We start from the raw sequence: 17251 nt of genomic DNA, 5'->3' as shown, positions 1-17251 counted from the left end.
GCTCTTTGTAGTATGATAGAAATCAAGCTGGATTTGGAGTCAGAAAATATAGGTTCAGATCATCCTTCTACTACTTGGAATCTCAAACAGATCAATCAACACTCTGAGCCTCAGTAAAATAGGTGGATTTCTTTACTGTATGGCTTCTAAGGTCCTTGCCAGTCAATCAATCAACCAAGAAAGGGCCATTCACTTTAAATAGATTTTCTTTGTTATTTGGAGATTTCACCTAGATTTCATCTTCTTTCCTTCTCCCTTTTTCTCTCAGAGAGTCATCTCTTTTAATAGAGAATTTTTTAAAGAAAGGAAAAAAAAAAAGGAAGAAGGGGAAAAAAATGACAAAAACCAATCAATCTGTAAATATCCCCCGCCTCTGAAAGGAACTGAGGAGGGAGGGGGAAAAATTCTCCTTTCATCTCTCTGCTTCGGAGCCAAACTTGTTCTTAGTAATTTCACAATATTCACTCTCAATTATGTTGTGGTTTTTGTTCTTTCTATTTACATTGCTGTAGTCATAATGCGTATTATTTTCCTAGCTCTGCTTAATTTACTTTGCATCAGTTCATTGAAGTCTAAGCTTCCCTGTATTCATCATGTTTCTGACTGCACGGTAACATCCCATTACATTCATTTGCCACCATTTCTTGAGCCATATTTCAGTCAATGGTTATCAACTTTGTTTCTAGTTCTTTGTTACCACATACACACACAAAAGTGTTGCTATAAATATATTGGACTATACAGAGAGTGTTGTACTAATTTATAGCTTTCCCCAGAATTCATTAGTTTGCCTGTCTTTTCACATCCCTTTGCAACATTGACAATTTCTAGTTTTTGTTATCCTCTCCACACAATGTATATATGTATATATACAATGTATATGTGTATAGTATGCAAAACACCCAACATATGCATATATAGAGAACATATATGCATGCAGATATGCTGTGAACATATATGCACATAGGTTCATATATGTCTGCACTATAAAATGCATGCACACGTGTGTATTGTGAATACCCAAGTGGCTTGTGTTGTGATTATATGTGCACCTAGTGCATGTGCTAACATTTCACACATGTATATTATGAATATGTGCATATACACATAGTATTGTACACACATGTATATCCATGGAACACATGCACGTGTATGCATTACAAGTATGTGCACATATATGTGAACATGACACACGTGCATATATACACACAAATGTGTGAGTACATATTTGTACACAAATGCATAGTGGGCAAGTGTATGGATCTGTGGGTGTGTATGTACATACAATTTGCATACATGTTGATGCTTTGGTGGATTTGTTTTGTAGCATTTTACTGAAGCTATTAATTTTCTTGAGTATTTTTTTTTTTTGCTGAATCTCTAGGATTTTCTAAGTAAACAATTATGTCATCAGAAAATAGGGAGCATTTTCTACGATTTGTCTTTCTTTATACTTTTGTATTCTTTGTCTTCTTGTACTGCTATTGCTAGCATTTTTTAACTTTAGAAAATAATAGCAAAAAAAGAATATTTTGATTATTCACTGTTTATTGGGAAAGTTTCTAGTGTGTTTTGTTTGTATATGACAATAGCTTATGAATTTGGATACTTTTAAATGACTTTTTTGTTTGTTTAAAGTTCTCTTTTGGGCCTCTATTTGGATGGGTTTGGACATAAGTGGTTGTTTTAATTCATTTGTCCTGCATACCTGGAACTTTCTCCTTCCTCATCCACTCTTCTGCCCTTCCTGGCCCCCTTAGAACCCCCGTAAAACTACACCTACGAAAAGAAATCTTTCTCAACCTTCCTCAATGCAGCTACTATGAAATGCCAATGAGAAACCATCTCTATTGGCTCTCACAGAGACCATGAAAACAAGAAAAGATAGAAAACATCGATGTATGTGATCGAGACAAGTTTACTGTATCTATGCTCTCCATATTTAAGCCCTAAAACTGCAAAATTATCAAGGAAACATAAAGCAGATAAACCAATCAGGGCATAAAGGGGCAATGTTTTGTGTACTAGTAGAAACTAGGCATTCTCTATAGAAATGGCTTCACCCCCTTGCCATCCTGATTTATGATACACGCCCAACATACCCGTTCCTAATTCTTCTCAGTCTTAGCCAGTCTGCTGGCGGACATTTTAGGGGGATTAAGGGGGTTCAAAGCCAGGTCAAAATAACCTTGAATCCTGCAGCTAAGGAGGTGTTGCAAGGTCAGTGTTGTTGCCTGGAGAGGCAAGGTACCTTCCCACTGTAGATTTTCTCCAAATTATCCTGGCTATATCATGTTTGTATTTGGTTTGCATGTTACCCTCTGAATTAGATTTGGGTCCTTTGAGAGAGAGCATTGTCTTGCATCCTTTGTTGTTGTTGTTGTTCAGGCAATGGGGGTTAAGTGACTTGCCCAGGGTCACACAGTTAGGAAGTGTTAAGTGTCTGAGGTCACATTTGAACTCAGGTCCTCCTGACTTCAGGGCTGGTGCTCTATCCACTGTGCCCCCTGGCTGCCCCTTCATGCATCCTTTTCCTTCAGTGATTGGTATACAGCAGACACCTAATAAATGTCCTTTAACAATATGACCCATCACAAGCTTTTTCTACATCTATTTAGAAAATCATATGATTAGGGTCGTTTTTATTCTTAATATGATTCATTATGTTGATTGTTTTCCTCCAATTCACATTTATCAAATACCTATTATGCAGAAGTACTTTGCTAAGGATTGAAGGAACAAATATAATAGACAAAACCATCCTTACTCATGAAGATTTTGCATTCTAACAGGAGAGAAAAACAAGGACATAAGTTTATACAGAATAAATCTATGATCTCATGAATCAAAGTTCCAGACTTTTTTCTTCCAAATCATAATTGCCTGAATATTCATACAAAGAGAATATGGTAGTAGCAGTATGCATTAAAATACCAAAGAAAAGGAAATTCAACTTCTTTTATGAGGCATTGTCCTTTGCTCCAAAAGGGGTTCCTTATCAGAGTGAAATATCTCCTGGGAGCTAAAAGTCTAAATGAGGCTTGAAACAGCTTCCCTACCTATACTTGTGAGCAGCAGGGTAGCGAGAGAGATATTTGAAATGATTTGGGGGATCTTAATATGTAACCAGTGTGTTTATGAGGAAAAAAACCAAGGCAGAACTCAGAATTTTTAGAAAAGGAATCCATTTATAGGAGGCTAAGAGATGGATGGGGTTGGACAGATCTATTTTCTGTGAAGGAATACCCTTCACTAAAGTGGTCTCTGCGTACCAATATTCTAAAACCTGGGCTAGAGGAATTAAAATATTTTCAGCAACTACTTCTGGGACTAATAAAACCATCCAATAAGGGAGGAATAAAAGAAGAAAAAACAGAACAAATTTCACTGACAGAAGGGCTGGGCCTGAGATGCAAAAGCTAGGCCCCCAGTAAGAAGGCAGGGGAATGGTAGGGAACTCATGGGAGATAAGGTATCCACGAAAAAATACCAGGAATCAGAGGCTGTGGTGTGCCGGTTGGGGAATTGTTGGCAGAGGCCACTTTTTATTCTTGCTGGATATTTTGAACAATTGAAAAGGTTTTTTTTTTTTTTTTTTTTTTTTTTTTCTGAGGCTGGGGTTAAGTGACTTGCCCAGGGTCACACAGCTAGGAAGTGTTAAGTGTCTGAGACCAGATCTGAACTCGGGTCCTCCTGAATTCAAGGGTGGTGCTCTATCCACTGCGCCACCTAGCTGCCCCCTGAACAATTGAAAAGTTGTGCTAGAAGCCCTCACTTCGTCCCATCTGTCCAACTTGGTTCTAATGTGGGTTGTGTGCTTGTGAAGTAAACTGACTTAAACCCTGCTGGAAAAATGTAAAGAGTGGATAAGTTATAAAAACAGGAAGCATAGGATCATGGGTTTGATAGATGGGAGGATCTGAAGAAATCAGAGAAGAATTATTAACTTATATTATGTCTTCAACCCATTTGGAAGTCTTGTCAATCAATAAATCAGTCAATAAGCATTTATTAAGCACCTATGAGATACCAGGCACTATGCTAACATCTGAGGATACAAAAACTCAGCAAAAGATGGAATCTGCCCTTGAAGAGGGAAATACAGGGAAGCTTATGAATCCCTCCTCAGAATACATAAAAATTTTAAATATATAAAAGACATTTAAAATACATAAAACAAATATTTTGAATTAATTATATCAATTATATCAAAAATTTCCTAATTCATAGTGTCTTAGAAATCTGTCTATAGACTCATGGCGGGGTGGAAGGTGGGGGTGAGGTCTTGTAATTCCAGGTTAAGAATCCTAATATAGACTAACATCTTTTATTTTTCAAATGAGAAAACAGAAAATGTTCCCAAGTCATACAGTAAATTATAGTTAGGATTTGAATCCAAGGCCTCTACTCCCAGTCGACTATGCTCTCCATTGTACCATTGAGAAGGAAGCATAACCAGAGATGTATCAAACAACAGTAGAAGGTCACCTCCACAAAGCCCAGAAAAGTCCTTAATCACTATATCCTTAGAGATAATTTTGAATAATGATTGAATGTGACCATGTGTCCTTTCCCTCTGGAAAATTGTTGAAAGTGGCCATGACTACATAGGAGAAACCTGCCTAACAATGTCCTAAGCCTAAGGTATTGATAGGCCCTAAGCCTATGATTTCACTAAAATAAGGAATTCTCTCATGGTGCCTTTTAGAGATCTTGTATGGACAGAGTTATTTTATGTTGTTTTCCTTCCTTGAAAGCTGGAAGACAGAAAATATGCTTTTGCCCTGCTTTTTATCTCAGGCACTTGGTATAGTGTGCCTGGCACATAACATACATTCATACACACACACAATGCATATGCACATATATGTGTATATATGTTGTATTATATAGATATATGTGTATATATATGTGTGTGTTGTATTACTTATACATATATATATACTATATATATGCATACTTATATTAATTTATATTTATTATATAGATATACACACAATTATATTTATATTTATTTTATAACACACACATATATGTGTGTGTGTTTGTATATATATGTATATATATATGTGTGTGTATGTATATATATATATATACGTATATATGTATATGTATATATGTATATATATATGTGTGTGTGTATACACACACACACACACACACACACACACACACACACACACACATATATATATATATCTTCTTGTTGAGTGAGGAAACCACCTACCAATCCATGTTCATATGTGCTCTGTAAATTATAATCTTACAGATTTGCTTGGGAAACTAAAGATTAAGTGATTTAGCTCATATCACTGGGATGGGATAGGTCAGAAGCAAGCTTGGGATGAGGCCTTCCCAATTCCAAGCTTAACTTTCTATTTACAACACAATACTGTTCCTCACTCATTTTTCATCCCACATCTCTATCATTTATCTATCTATTTATCTATCTATCTATATCTGAATATTTATTTATACATATTTTATATATTTGTATTTATTTGTATATATCTCATGCATATTCATATTTTCACATATTTATATTATATGCCTGTTTGTATGTATACATACGTACACATATGCCATACACAGTCATATGAGTATATTTGTATGTATATATGTATGCATTTATATATTTGCATATGTTTATAGATATACATGTGTGTATATGTATACATACACATATGCCACACACTCATGTATGTATATTTATGTGTGTATATGTATTTTTGTATGTGTTTATATTTATATATTTGCTAAATAAATGCACACTCAGATAAATATACATGTGTATCTGCATATGTATATATGCATCTAGAAACACATATGTATTATTAATATATGCACATGTACTGCATATACAGAAATACATGCATTTTTGGATAGATAGATACACGCATATATATCAGACACTTATTAGCAGTGTGATTTTTGGCAAGTCATTTCACCCTGTTTGCCTCAAATTTTTCATCTGTAAAATGAGCTAGAGAAAGAAATGGCAAATTTCTCTATTATCTTTTCCAAGAAAATGGATCACAAAGGCTGAGCTATGACTGAAAAAATACTTTAATGTATTTAGGTTGTTAGCCTCTAGAATGTCAACTAAAAGGAACTTTTTAATTGATACCTAGCAGATTCCCTGTGCCTAGTAAAGTGCCTAACACAATAAATAAAACAATAAATGCTTCTTAATCCACAGTGGCATAAATTTAGATCTATAAAAATTAAAAAAAAAACCCTCAGAGATTATTGAATCCAAGTGTCTCTTTTTGCAGAGAAGGAAACTGAGTCACAGAGAGATTAGCTAATTTGTACAGTCACAGTAAATAATTTGAGACAGAATTGGATTGCAGATCTTTCTGACTCTCAGTCCAGTTTCCTCTGATTAATGGATAATTCCAGTACTCACAAATCATGCATGCCTTTGGAAATAAATCTTATAACAATCATAGGAGGAAGAAGGGGGGTGAAGACAAAACATGAGTTGCTTAATAGAAACAATAAGGGGATGCAGTTTCAGAAGTCTAGTTTCTCATCCATGTTCCTTCTCAAGCTATTTCCCTTTTTGGGGTTCGTTTGTAAAAGGAGCATTATCAGGCAATCAGGCAATCAAGAAGGGTTTGTTAATTGCTTATTTTGTTGCCAGACACTGGACTAAACATGAAGAATACACCATAACACACACACACATACACATACATACATCATGTATACAAACTCACATTATTTTTCTATCAAGTTGTTGTGATGATAGCACACTGTAAGCCTTAAATTACTCTCCAAGGTGTTGTTACTGCCTTCAAAATAAGGATGGATCACTATCTGTGACTGTGTGGTATAGTGGATAGAGCCCTAGACTTAGGCTAAGAGGATGTGACTCTGATACTTACCGATTTGTGACACAGAAAACATCAACTTCATGCCTTTGAACCTTCTGGGAGGTCCCTTACAACTCTAGACTTCTTGTAGATTATTTTATTTACAAGATATGTACATGGGTAATTTTTCAGCATTGACAATTGTAAACCTTTTGTTCCATTTTTTCCTTTCTTTCCCCCCACCCTTTTCCCCTGATGGCAAGTTGACCAACACATGTTAAATATGTCATAGTATAAGCAACTTTAGACTTCTGATCACAAGTTCCTGGGTATCAGTTTCCTCATCTTGTAAAATGAGAGAGTGAACGATGTATCCAGTGAAGTCCCTTCTAGCTCTTTAGAGTTAGTACCCAGGTTTCCTGCCTCCCAGTCAGAGTTCTTACTACAGAGAAATTCCATTTCTACATTTCTTTGGAAAAACTGAAGTGTTTGGTGAGATGCCAAAGTGATTAAATTTCCACCAGGAAAGCTCACCCTGACTGGGCACTTATATCCTGCTTAGCCAAATTTCAAACACTGAGGTTTCCTGCAGCTCTCTCCCAAGAAAAGTATTTGCATTATCTTCCTCACAAGGACCAATGCTGCCATCTTGTGCCTCCCATTTTATCCTAGCTGCTGCCCACTGCAGCACCAGCTCCCCTAAGAATATCTGCTGTGGCTGAATGCCAGGAACCAACCAAGCCCTGAGAACTAGCAGAAATTTGCCAAGCTCAACAAACACTATTTAAAAGAGCAAATGGTCTCTAATAAGGACAACAATTAAATGAATGAGTAGATTGGGAACAAAATAATTCAGCACAAGGAGAACATGGCAACAGGAGGTCATTTGAACATGGGATCCAGTTGCTGGACAGCTCCTGGAACAAATCTGCATGGACTGAAATTGTCAGCTACAGGTTCTTACTCTGAGGTTGCCCCTATTCTAGCATTATTTCATAGATTTTACTGGTGGATTGTGGACGTGAAGAGCTCAATAACTGAACAAAGTGAAGAAAGCAAGAGAAAACTTAAGGAAGATTTGTCTTTAAATGGATTGGGAATCAGTAAAATATTCCGTTATCTTTGACAAATTTTACCAAATAAAAATAATTCAAGGAATTATTAGTTTAACAAGAACATTTGATTTCTACCAAGATTTAACACTTGAAAAATTTAAATACATTTGATAAGAATTATTACCCCCATTTTACAAATTAGAAAACTGTGGGTATCAGTTTTAAGTACTTTATGGAATTGTCCATTTAGAGCTGGAAGGAATCTTATCATATTCAGCCTAGGAAAAGAAATGTCTTTTTTAAGGTTGCACATCTAAAAGGTGCACAAAGCAGAATTTGACACTTTCTAATTCAAGGTCCACTATTATAAACACTATCTCTTTTCTTCCAGTTATGCTACCGCTAATAAGTCTCCTGATTCCCAATTAAACATTTTATCCACTGTGCAACTTTTGTAACATTCTAATTATAGTATTATCCATTTAGGGCCGGAAGAAATATTTATTAAGTACCAACTATGTGTCAAATCATTAAGTAAATACTCTACAGATATTTTACTTCAGCCTCACAATAACTCTGGGAGATAAATGCAACTAGTATCCCCATTTTATACTTGAGGAAACTGAGGCACACAGAGGTTAAGTGATTTGCCCATGGTCATGTAGCTAACAAATGTCTGACTGGAATTTAGATTTTCCACCGCCCCACCTACCTGCCTTAGAATGAAACCATTAAAGACATTCAAATCCAACTTCTGTATGGATCTTGTGTCTCTTGCCTTAAGTTCCCATCTAGAAAATTATAGTAGAGTTTGTCAGTAAATGATAGATATTTAGTAAAATATTTTGTGGTTCAAGGCAACCTATGGAAACGACCAAAACACAAAATGGCACTTAGTCCTATGTGATCCCTTCAAGCCTTCAACAGCCCTGATGGAATGACTTAAAAAGAGGTGGAGTGGGGGACCAGCAAAAAGGAATACTAAGTAACACAGTTCTTAAACTATCTATGGTACCCTTGATGTATAATATTTCTCTAATGACTGAGCATCAACAGCTAAGTGGTGCTGTAGCAAATAGGAGCTCCTGAATCATAGTCAGAAAGATCCATCCTCCTGAGTTCAAATTTGGCCTCAGACACTTCCTAGTTGCATAACTCTGGGCAACTCACTTCTCCCTGTTTACCTCAGTTTCCTCCTTTATAAAATGAGCTGGAGAAGGAAATAGCAAATCATTACAAAATCTTTACTAATAAAACCTCAGTGGAAGTCATGAAGAGTCAGACACAATGGAGACAAATGAACAACAGAAGCATCAAGGGAATGCATGTGCATTTATTTTGCCATGACTGTGATAATTTAAGGTAGAAAACAGAAGGTAGTTGCAAATGGAAAGCATTGTCCAGAAAATTGTGAAAATGGAACCATGAATGAATAAATTGACACATTCTATCCAGAAAACATAACAGAATTGATTTGATCATGGTCCATGGTGCCAGAACTTGATGAGGAGTGGAGGAGGGAGAGAAGGAGAGATTATCACCATAGCTAAGGTGGCTGGGAAGGAAACTGTGGTAAAGGTAGCCAGAAATGATGGTGCTAAATGAAACATATCTAGATATGTCCTGAAATATCGCTATAAGAAAAGCATCAATCAGAAGAATAGAACCCTAAGGATATTCTTCCAGGACATGAATTCCAGTGTGTAATTTGCTCAGGGACATACAGCTAGTAAGAGTATGAGGTTGGGTTTGAACTCAAGTCTTCCTTACTCCAGGTCTGATGCTCTATTTTCTGTATGAACTAGCTGCCTATAATAATATCTAACACATAAATATTTATAATACTTATAAAGTACTTTAAGATCCACAAGTCACTTAATACACATTGTCTTGTTTTCTCTTCACAATAATACTGGGAGATAAATGTGGGTACTAGGCTTATTTTATAATTAAGGAAACTGAGGCACCAACTTTATGCAAATAAATTTGATAACATAACTGAAATGAAGGAATACCTACAAAAATATAGATTGCCCAGATTAACAGAAGAGGAAATAAATTACTTCAATAGTCCCATTTTAGAAAAAAAAATAGAACAAGATACTCATCAACTCCTTAAGAAAAAATCCCTAGGACCAGATGGATTTACACGTGAATTCTACCAAACATTTAAAGAACAATTAACTCTAATACTATATAAACTATTTGAAAAAAAAATAGGAAATGAAGGACTCCTACCAAATTCCTTTTATGACATAGACATGGTACTGATACCTAAATCAGGTAGGGGGAAAATAGAGAAAGAAAATTATATATCAATCTCTCTAATGAATACTGATGCAAAAATCTTAAATAAAATATTAGCAAAAAAATTACAGAAAATCATCCCTTGGATAATACACCATGATCAAGTAGGATTTATGCCAGGAATGCAGGGTTGGTTCAATATTAGGAAAACTATTAACATAACTGACTCTATCAATAACCAGATTAACAAAAACATACGATTATCTCAATAGTTGCAGAAAAAGCATTTGATAAAATCCAACATCATTCCTATTAAAAACACTAGAGAGTATAGGAATCAAGGGACTTTTCCTTAAAACAATCAGTAATAGCTATTTAAACCCATCAGCAAGCATCATATGTAATGGTGATAAACTGGCACCATTCCCAATAAGATCAGAGGTGCAAAAAGGTTGGCCACTCTCACCATTACTATTCAATATTGTATTAGAAACGCTAGCTTTGTCAATAAGAGAAGAAAAAGAGATTAAAGAAATTAGTGTAGGTAATGAGGAAACCAAATTATCACTCTTTGCAGATGATATGATGGTACACTTTGAGAACCATCAACTAAAAAACTATTAGAAATAATTCACAACTTTAGCAAAGTTGCAGGATACAAAATAAATCCAAATAAATCATCAACATTTTTATACATCACTAACAAAACCCAACAGCAAGAGATACAAAGAGAAATTCCATTTAAAATAACTGTTGATAGTATAAAATATTTGGGAATCTATCTGCCAAAGGAAAGTCAGAAACTACATTAGCAAAACTACAAAACACTTTTCACACAAATAAAGCCTGATCTAAATAACTGGAAAAATATCAAGTTTTCTCAAAAAGGTCAAGTGAATATAATAAAGATAATAATATTATCTAAACTAATCTATTTATTTAGTGCTATTATACTGACATAGAAAAAAAATAACAACAAAATTCATCTGGAAGAACAAAAGATCAAGAATTTCAAGGGAATTGATGAAAAAAATCAAATGAAAGTGGCCTGGCTGTATCATATATAAAGCAGCTGTCATCAAAACCATTTGGTACTGGCTAAGAAACAGAGTAGTTGATGAATGGAATAGGTGAGGTTCACAGGACAAAACAGTCAATGACTATAGCAATATAATGTTTGACAAACTCAAAAAAACCCAGCTTTTGGAATAAGAACTCACTATTTGATAAAAACTGCTGGGAAAATTGGTAACTAGTATGACACAAACTAGGGATTGACCCATATCTAACACCGAATATCAAGATAAAGTCAAAATGGGTTCATGATCTGGACATAAACAATGAAATTATAAGCAAATTAGAAGAACATAAGATAGTTAACCTTTCAGATCTGTGGAGAAAGAAGGAATCTGTGACCAAAGAAGAATTATTATTGAAGAAGATAGATAATTAGATTTTAACTTAATATAATCAAAATAGCTAATTTTGATTATATTAAGTTAAAAAGTTTTTGTATGAACAAAACTAAAGCAGACAAGATTAGAAGGGAAGCAATAAATTGGGGAAACATTTTTACATTCAAATGTTCTGATAAAGGCTTAATTTCTAAAATATATAGAGAATTATCTTAAATTTATAAGAATACAAGCCATTCTCTAATTGATAAATGGTTAAAGGTTATGAACAGACAATTTTCAGATGAAGATCTGGAAACTATTTCTAGTCATATGAAAAGATGGTCCAAATCACTATTGAGTAGAGAATTGTAAATTAAGACAACTCTGAGATATCACTACACACCTCTCAGACTGTCTGAGACTACAAGAAAAAGATAATGAGGAATGTTAGAGGAGATTGAGAAAATTGGGACACTGATACATTGTTAGTGGAATTGTGAACTGATTCAACCATTCTAGAGAGCAATTTGGAACTTTGCTAAACAAAGTTATCAAACTATGCATCTATATCCCAAAGAGATCTTAAAGGAGGGAAAAGGATCCACATGTGCAAAAATGTTTGTGGTGGCCCTTTTTGTAGTTGGATAATGGCTGAATATATTATTAATATATGAATGTTATAGAATATTATGGTTCTGTAAGAAACAACCAACAGAATGATTTCAGAGAGGCCTGGAGAGGCTTACATGAACTGATGCTGAGTGAAATGAGCAAAACCAGGAGATCATTATACATAACATTATACACTATAATTAATTCTGATGGACCTGACTCTTTCCAACAATGAGATGATTGGGGCCAATTCCCTTTGTTCAGTGATGAGGAAAGACATATACACCCAGAGAGAGGCCTGTGGGAACTGAATATGAACCACAACATATCATTTTCTCTCTTTCTGTGAATGTTTGCTTGCATTTTGTTTTCCTTCTCAGGTGTTTTCTCTTTCTAGAGCTGATTTTTCTTGTGCATCAAGATAACTGTATAAATATGTATACATATATTGGATTTAACATATATTTTAACACATTTAACAAATATTGGACTACCTGCCATCTAGGGGAGGAGGTAGTGGAAAGGAGGGAAAAATTTGGAACAGAAGGTTTTTCAAGGTTCAATGTTGAAAAATTACCCATGCATATGTTTTGTAAATGAAAAGCTTTAATAAAAAAGAAACTGAGGCACAAAACATTTATGTGACTTGCCCAGGATCTTATAGCTAATAAATGTCTGAGGTAGACTTGGAATACAAATATGTTCATTAACTTATAGTACATGGAATTCACATACAGTGACCCCATAAGCCATCTCATTGTCTCAACATCATCCACAGGATGACATTTGCTGTTTTGTGTCAGGATTACCTACATGCTATGTGGTCAATGGAGCATTTATAAAGCACTGACTATGTGCTGAGCATTTTGCTGAGCCCTGGGGATCCAAATACAAGCAATAAGAAAAATAATCTTTTCCTTCCAAGGAACTTTCAATCTAGAAGGGAATGACAATACATAAAAAGAATGGGAGGGTGTGGTGGTGAAGAATGAAAGATGATTAATATAGACCCTTCCTTAAATCAAAGTTGGAAGGAAGAACTTGCCTATCCATGAAGGGACTCACTGGGACAGAGGGAAAAGATATGGGAGATGTTCTCATTGATTATCCCCAGGTTAAGAAAGGATTAGTGTAGCTAAGCACTGACTGGTAAGTCCTTTTCAGAACATCTGCTTGAATGTGTTACCACTTTAATTCCTTTTTAATTCAACAATCATTTACTATGTGCCAGGAACTGAATGGGATGCTGGGAATACAAAGACAAAAACAAAATAGTCCCTTCCCTCAAGGGAAGCTTACATTCTCCATCTTGTTTCAAAGCTCTCCTTCTCTATATTCTTTAAGATACAAGTGACATAGGGGTAGATCAGACCTCAATGAAGGTCATGAAGAATCAGACACAAGGAAAACAGATGGACAATGGAAGCTTCAAGGGAATGACTGAATCACTGACCACCTAAGGGCTTAATGAGGCTTCCTATATGTCTAGGGGCTGTATACATCCATCCTCTACTTCCTTACACTTTAATTGTGCTATAGCAACCAGTAATATGCCTATCTCTAGGTCAAGCTATGTATGTGCCTAGAGGCAATTAGATAGAACACAGCCTGATTCAAATACTTACTGACTATATGACTTAACTTCTCCTTGCCTCAGTTTACTTAACTGAAAAATGGAGGGTTGTTGTAAGGATTAAATGAAATAAAATTTACAAGGTGCTTTGCAAATTTAAATTGTTCTATAAATCCTAGTGCTAAGGATGAGGATGATGATGGTGATAGTACCAAGCCAATAGTTTCTTCCAGGTTGAGTTAATTCTGACAGCATTCTTAATTCTTTAGTGGTGAAAGGCAAATCTGGATTCATCTTCACCACAGTGACCCAGGCTATTTCCACACTGGGACTACTTCAGAGAGTATGAGCTATGGAAATGGATTTTGTTGGACCCTGTCTCAGACTATTTGCTTCTATTCGCTGAGCTCTCCAACTATTTGTCCAGAGGTTAGAAAGTCACTATAATACATCACTCTCATTGAGCCTGGAAGATTTTCTATGGCTATTCTGCGGTTTGGAAAACTTCCTAATCTCTTGACCACCTGGTTTTTCATTTGTTTTCAAGAAATGAAAAAAATTTCCAAACCATAAACATATATCTTGATAATAAAGAAAGGGAGGCAGAAAGAAGAGGTAATACCTGAGTTTAAAAACTGGATGTTATTCACTCTCTAACTTTGGGCTGATCATTTCTGTCTGGTTCTCAGTAAGGAATGAGGTCAGATTAAATTATAAAATTAATAGCTTCAGTTTCAAAAGGACACAAGGAAAATGGCAAAAACTATGTAGAAAATATGGTTTGGCATGAAGTAATGAAGCAAGATCTGTGATAGTTCTGAAGTCTCTTCCCTCCCATCACAATGTTTTTACCTCCAAACACGATGTTTAGATGATGCTGATGGATATCACTGATCAAAATCTCATACTGGATTTAGAGCAAGAAGACATGATTTCAAATTCTACCTTTATTTCTTATTACCTCCTTGGCACTGTACAAATCATTTATCTTCTTCATTTCTAAGTTTCCTTCATAATAAAATATGGATTAGGGGGTTGGATGAGATGACCTTTAATGTTTTTTCAGCTCTACATGTATGAATCTATGAGTTAGCATCATACACACACTCAAAAAAAAAATTAATTGACTGTACCTTAACACACAGGATGTAACTGATGGCAGATGTGATTCATTCCCAAATCAATCACCTTCATGTACAATTACATTATCTAGAGGCTAGAACAAAAATCAAAGTAAACAGGTTAGAAGAAAAGATAAACAGAAAATAAAATTCATCTCATAACAGAAACTGCAAGCCAACCTATTAAAATAAGCTATCAGGACACCTAGATGGCTCAGTGAATAGAGAATTGGCCCTGAAGTCAGGTCGACCTGAATTCAAATCCAGCCTCCAACACTTAATACTTCCTAACTATGTGACCCTGAACAAGTTACTTAACCCAAATTGCCTCAGGAAAAATAAAATAAAATAAAAAATAAGCTATCAATAACAAAGGCAAAAGTAACAAAACACTGATTATATAGTAGAAAGAGCCCCTAGCTTAGGAGTCAATAGACATGGGTTCATTTGTCTTTTTGACAAATGCCTTTGGTGATCATTGACAAGCTGGTGAACTTTTCTTAATCTTGGGTTCCCACGTCTTAAAATGGGAGGATTGGAATAAATAATCATTTTGTTCTAAAGTCTATATTTGTGTAAATCTGACTAATTTTATTCCTTGAAAAACTGTAACCAATTTGAAACAATTTGGCCCAAGGGGCAGGTTAAAATAACCTTGAAATAGTCCCAAACAACAAACCCTTAATCTCCTTTCCAAGAAGAATAATGTGGCTGTGAAATTTAGAGTCCAAGGTCATTTGGTGGAGGAGTATGGAAGTCTATAAGCAAAAATCAGTTGAGAAAAATGAACCTTCAGAAAACTTGTCAAGTTATGCTGAACTGTTCAGAGAAAACTGATAGATGCAATTAGAAAGAAGTCAACTAACAGATGGGGGACCAATGTATCCACAGTGATTTCTTATCAGCAAGGACAATGGTAAAATGCATTAGGACTCCTCTATTTCAGTGGAAAGGAGGAAGGAAAAAGGGGAAAGAATAAGTGAGGGAGGAAGGCAGGGAGAAAGGAAAGGGGAAAAGGGAGGGAGGGAGGGAGGAAAAAGAAAGAAAGGAAAAGGAGGAAGGGAGGTAGGGGAAGAAAAGAAAAGAAGGAATAAGGAAGAGAGAGATGAAGGGAGGGAGAAAGGAAGAAAGGGAGAGAAGGAGAGGGAAAGGAAGGGAAGAAGACTAGATATACAGAAAAAGGATAAATGATAATGACAATCTATAGACAAAGTTGTTTAAAAGTGTCTGAACTTGAACAAATACAGGCAGAAAAAAAATCTCAGCTAGAGGTGACATATTGTTAGAAGCTGTTCAGTGACCAATTTTTAAGATACCTCAGAGGAGAAAAGATTTCAAAAGAAAGAAAAATGTCATGGTCAATATTTTTTATTACCACCTACACCCAATAAAGGATACCAAAAAGACATAAGACACTGCTAAGCCCCATGCCTCCTTTTTTATCTCTGTAAAAGCCTTCATGAGAAAGAATGATCTATGTTTGCATTGAGGGGCTCACTGATGAGAATATAAGCAGAGAACAGGAGGGCTTTCACAGACAATTTTCTAGAGCTAAGCACATCTTTATGGTCACACAAGTGACTGAGAGTGTAGGGAATATAAATGAGCTTCCCTTTGCATTTAGTGCTCATTGATTTAACGAGAGCATCAGTGTAGGAGAACAAGATGCTACCTTGGAGGCGCCTTAGACAAGGTGTCACTCATGTGTACATTAACATCACAGAAGACAATGACAGATACATTCACAGACATAACTTTGTTCATTGATCTGTGGGGAAGTGACATAAATCCAGGTGCCAAGCAAGCAGATATACTCATGTAAAGTGACAGGATCATAGATTTTGAGCCACAAAGGACACCAAAGGTCATTTAGTGAGAGGATCATAACATCCGAAATTGGGAATTGAAAGAGGCCCTCGAGATTGTGTGGCCAACAACCTGAATTTAGAGAGGAGGAAAAGGGCCAAGAAATCAAACCATTTGCCCAAGATCATATGGATAACAAAGGGGAGGACCAAGATCCTTGTTCGTTTCCTCAATATGAATCCTCGTATATTGTCACTTTACCATATTGGACATGAGATTCAGCAGTATCATGGGGATAATAACTCATATACCTAGAGTACTTTAGCGGTTACAAGTAACTTTAACCAGAGATGTCATGTGTAAGTGTTATTACCTCCATTTTTCACTTAAGGAAAATGAAGTTGGTGAAGGGGGACAGGATCACATAGTCAGACAATTAGTATTGGAGATGAGATTTAAACATAACTTTCTCAAGAATCCATATCTTTTTATTCTTCCATTTCCATTCTTCTCATGGAAGTTCAAATTAGCACAAGAACCGGGGCTGAGCTAATATTGATTTGGGAACTGCCCTAGGAAGAAAAGTCTCTCCCCTAAGGCAAAGAGCCCTTTATGTAAATTT

This window comes from Sminthopsis crassicaudata, chromosome 5 (genome assembly GCF_048593235.1).
Source record: "Sminthopsis crassicaudata isolate SCR6 chromosome 5, ASM4859323v1, whole genome shotgun sequence".
NCBI lineage: Eukaryota > Metazoa > Chordata > Mammalia > Dasyuromorphia > Dasyuridae > Sminthopsis > Sminthopsis crassicaudata.
This window is presented reverse-complemented; position numbering follows the sequence as displayed.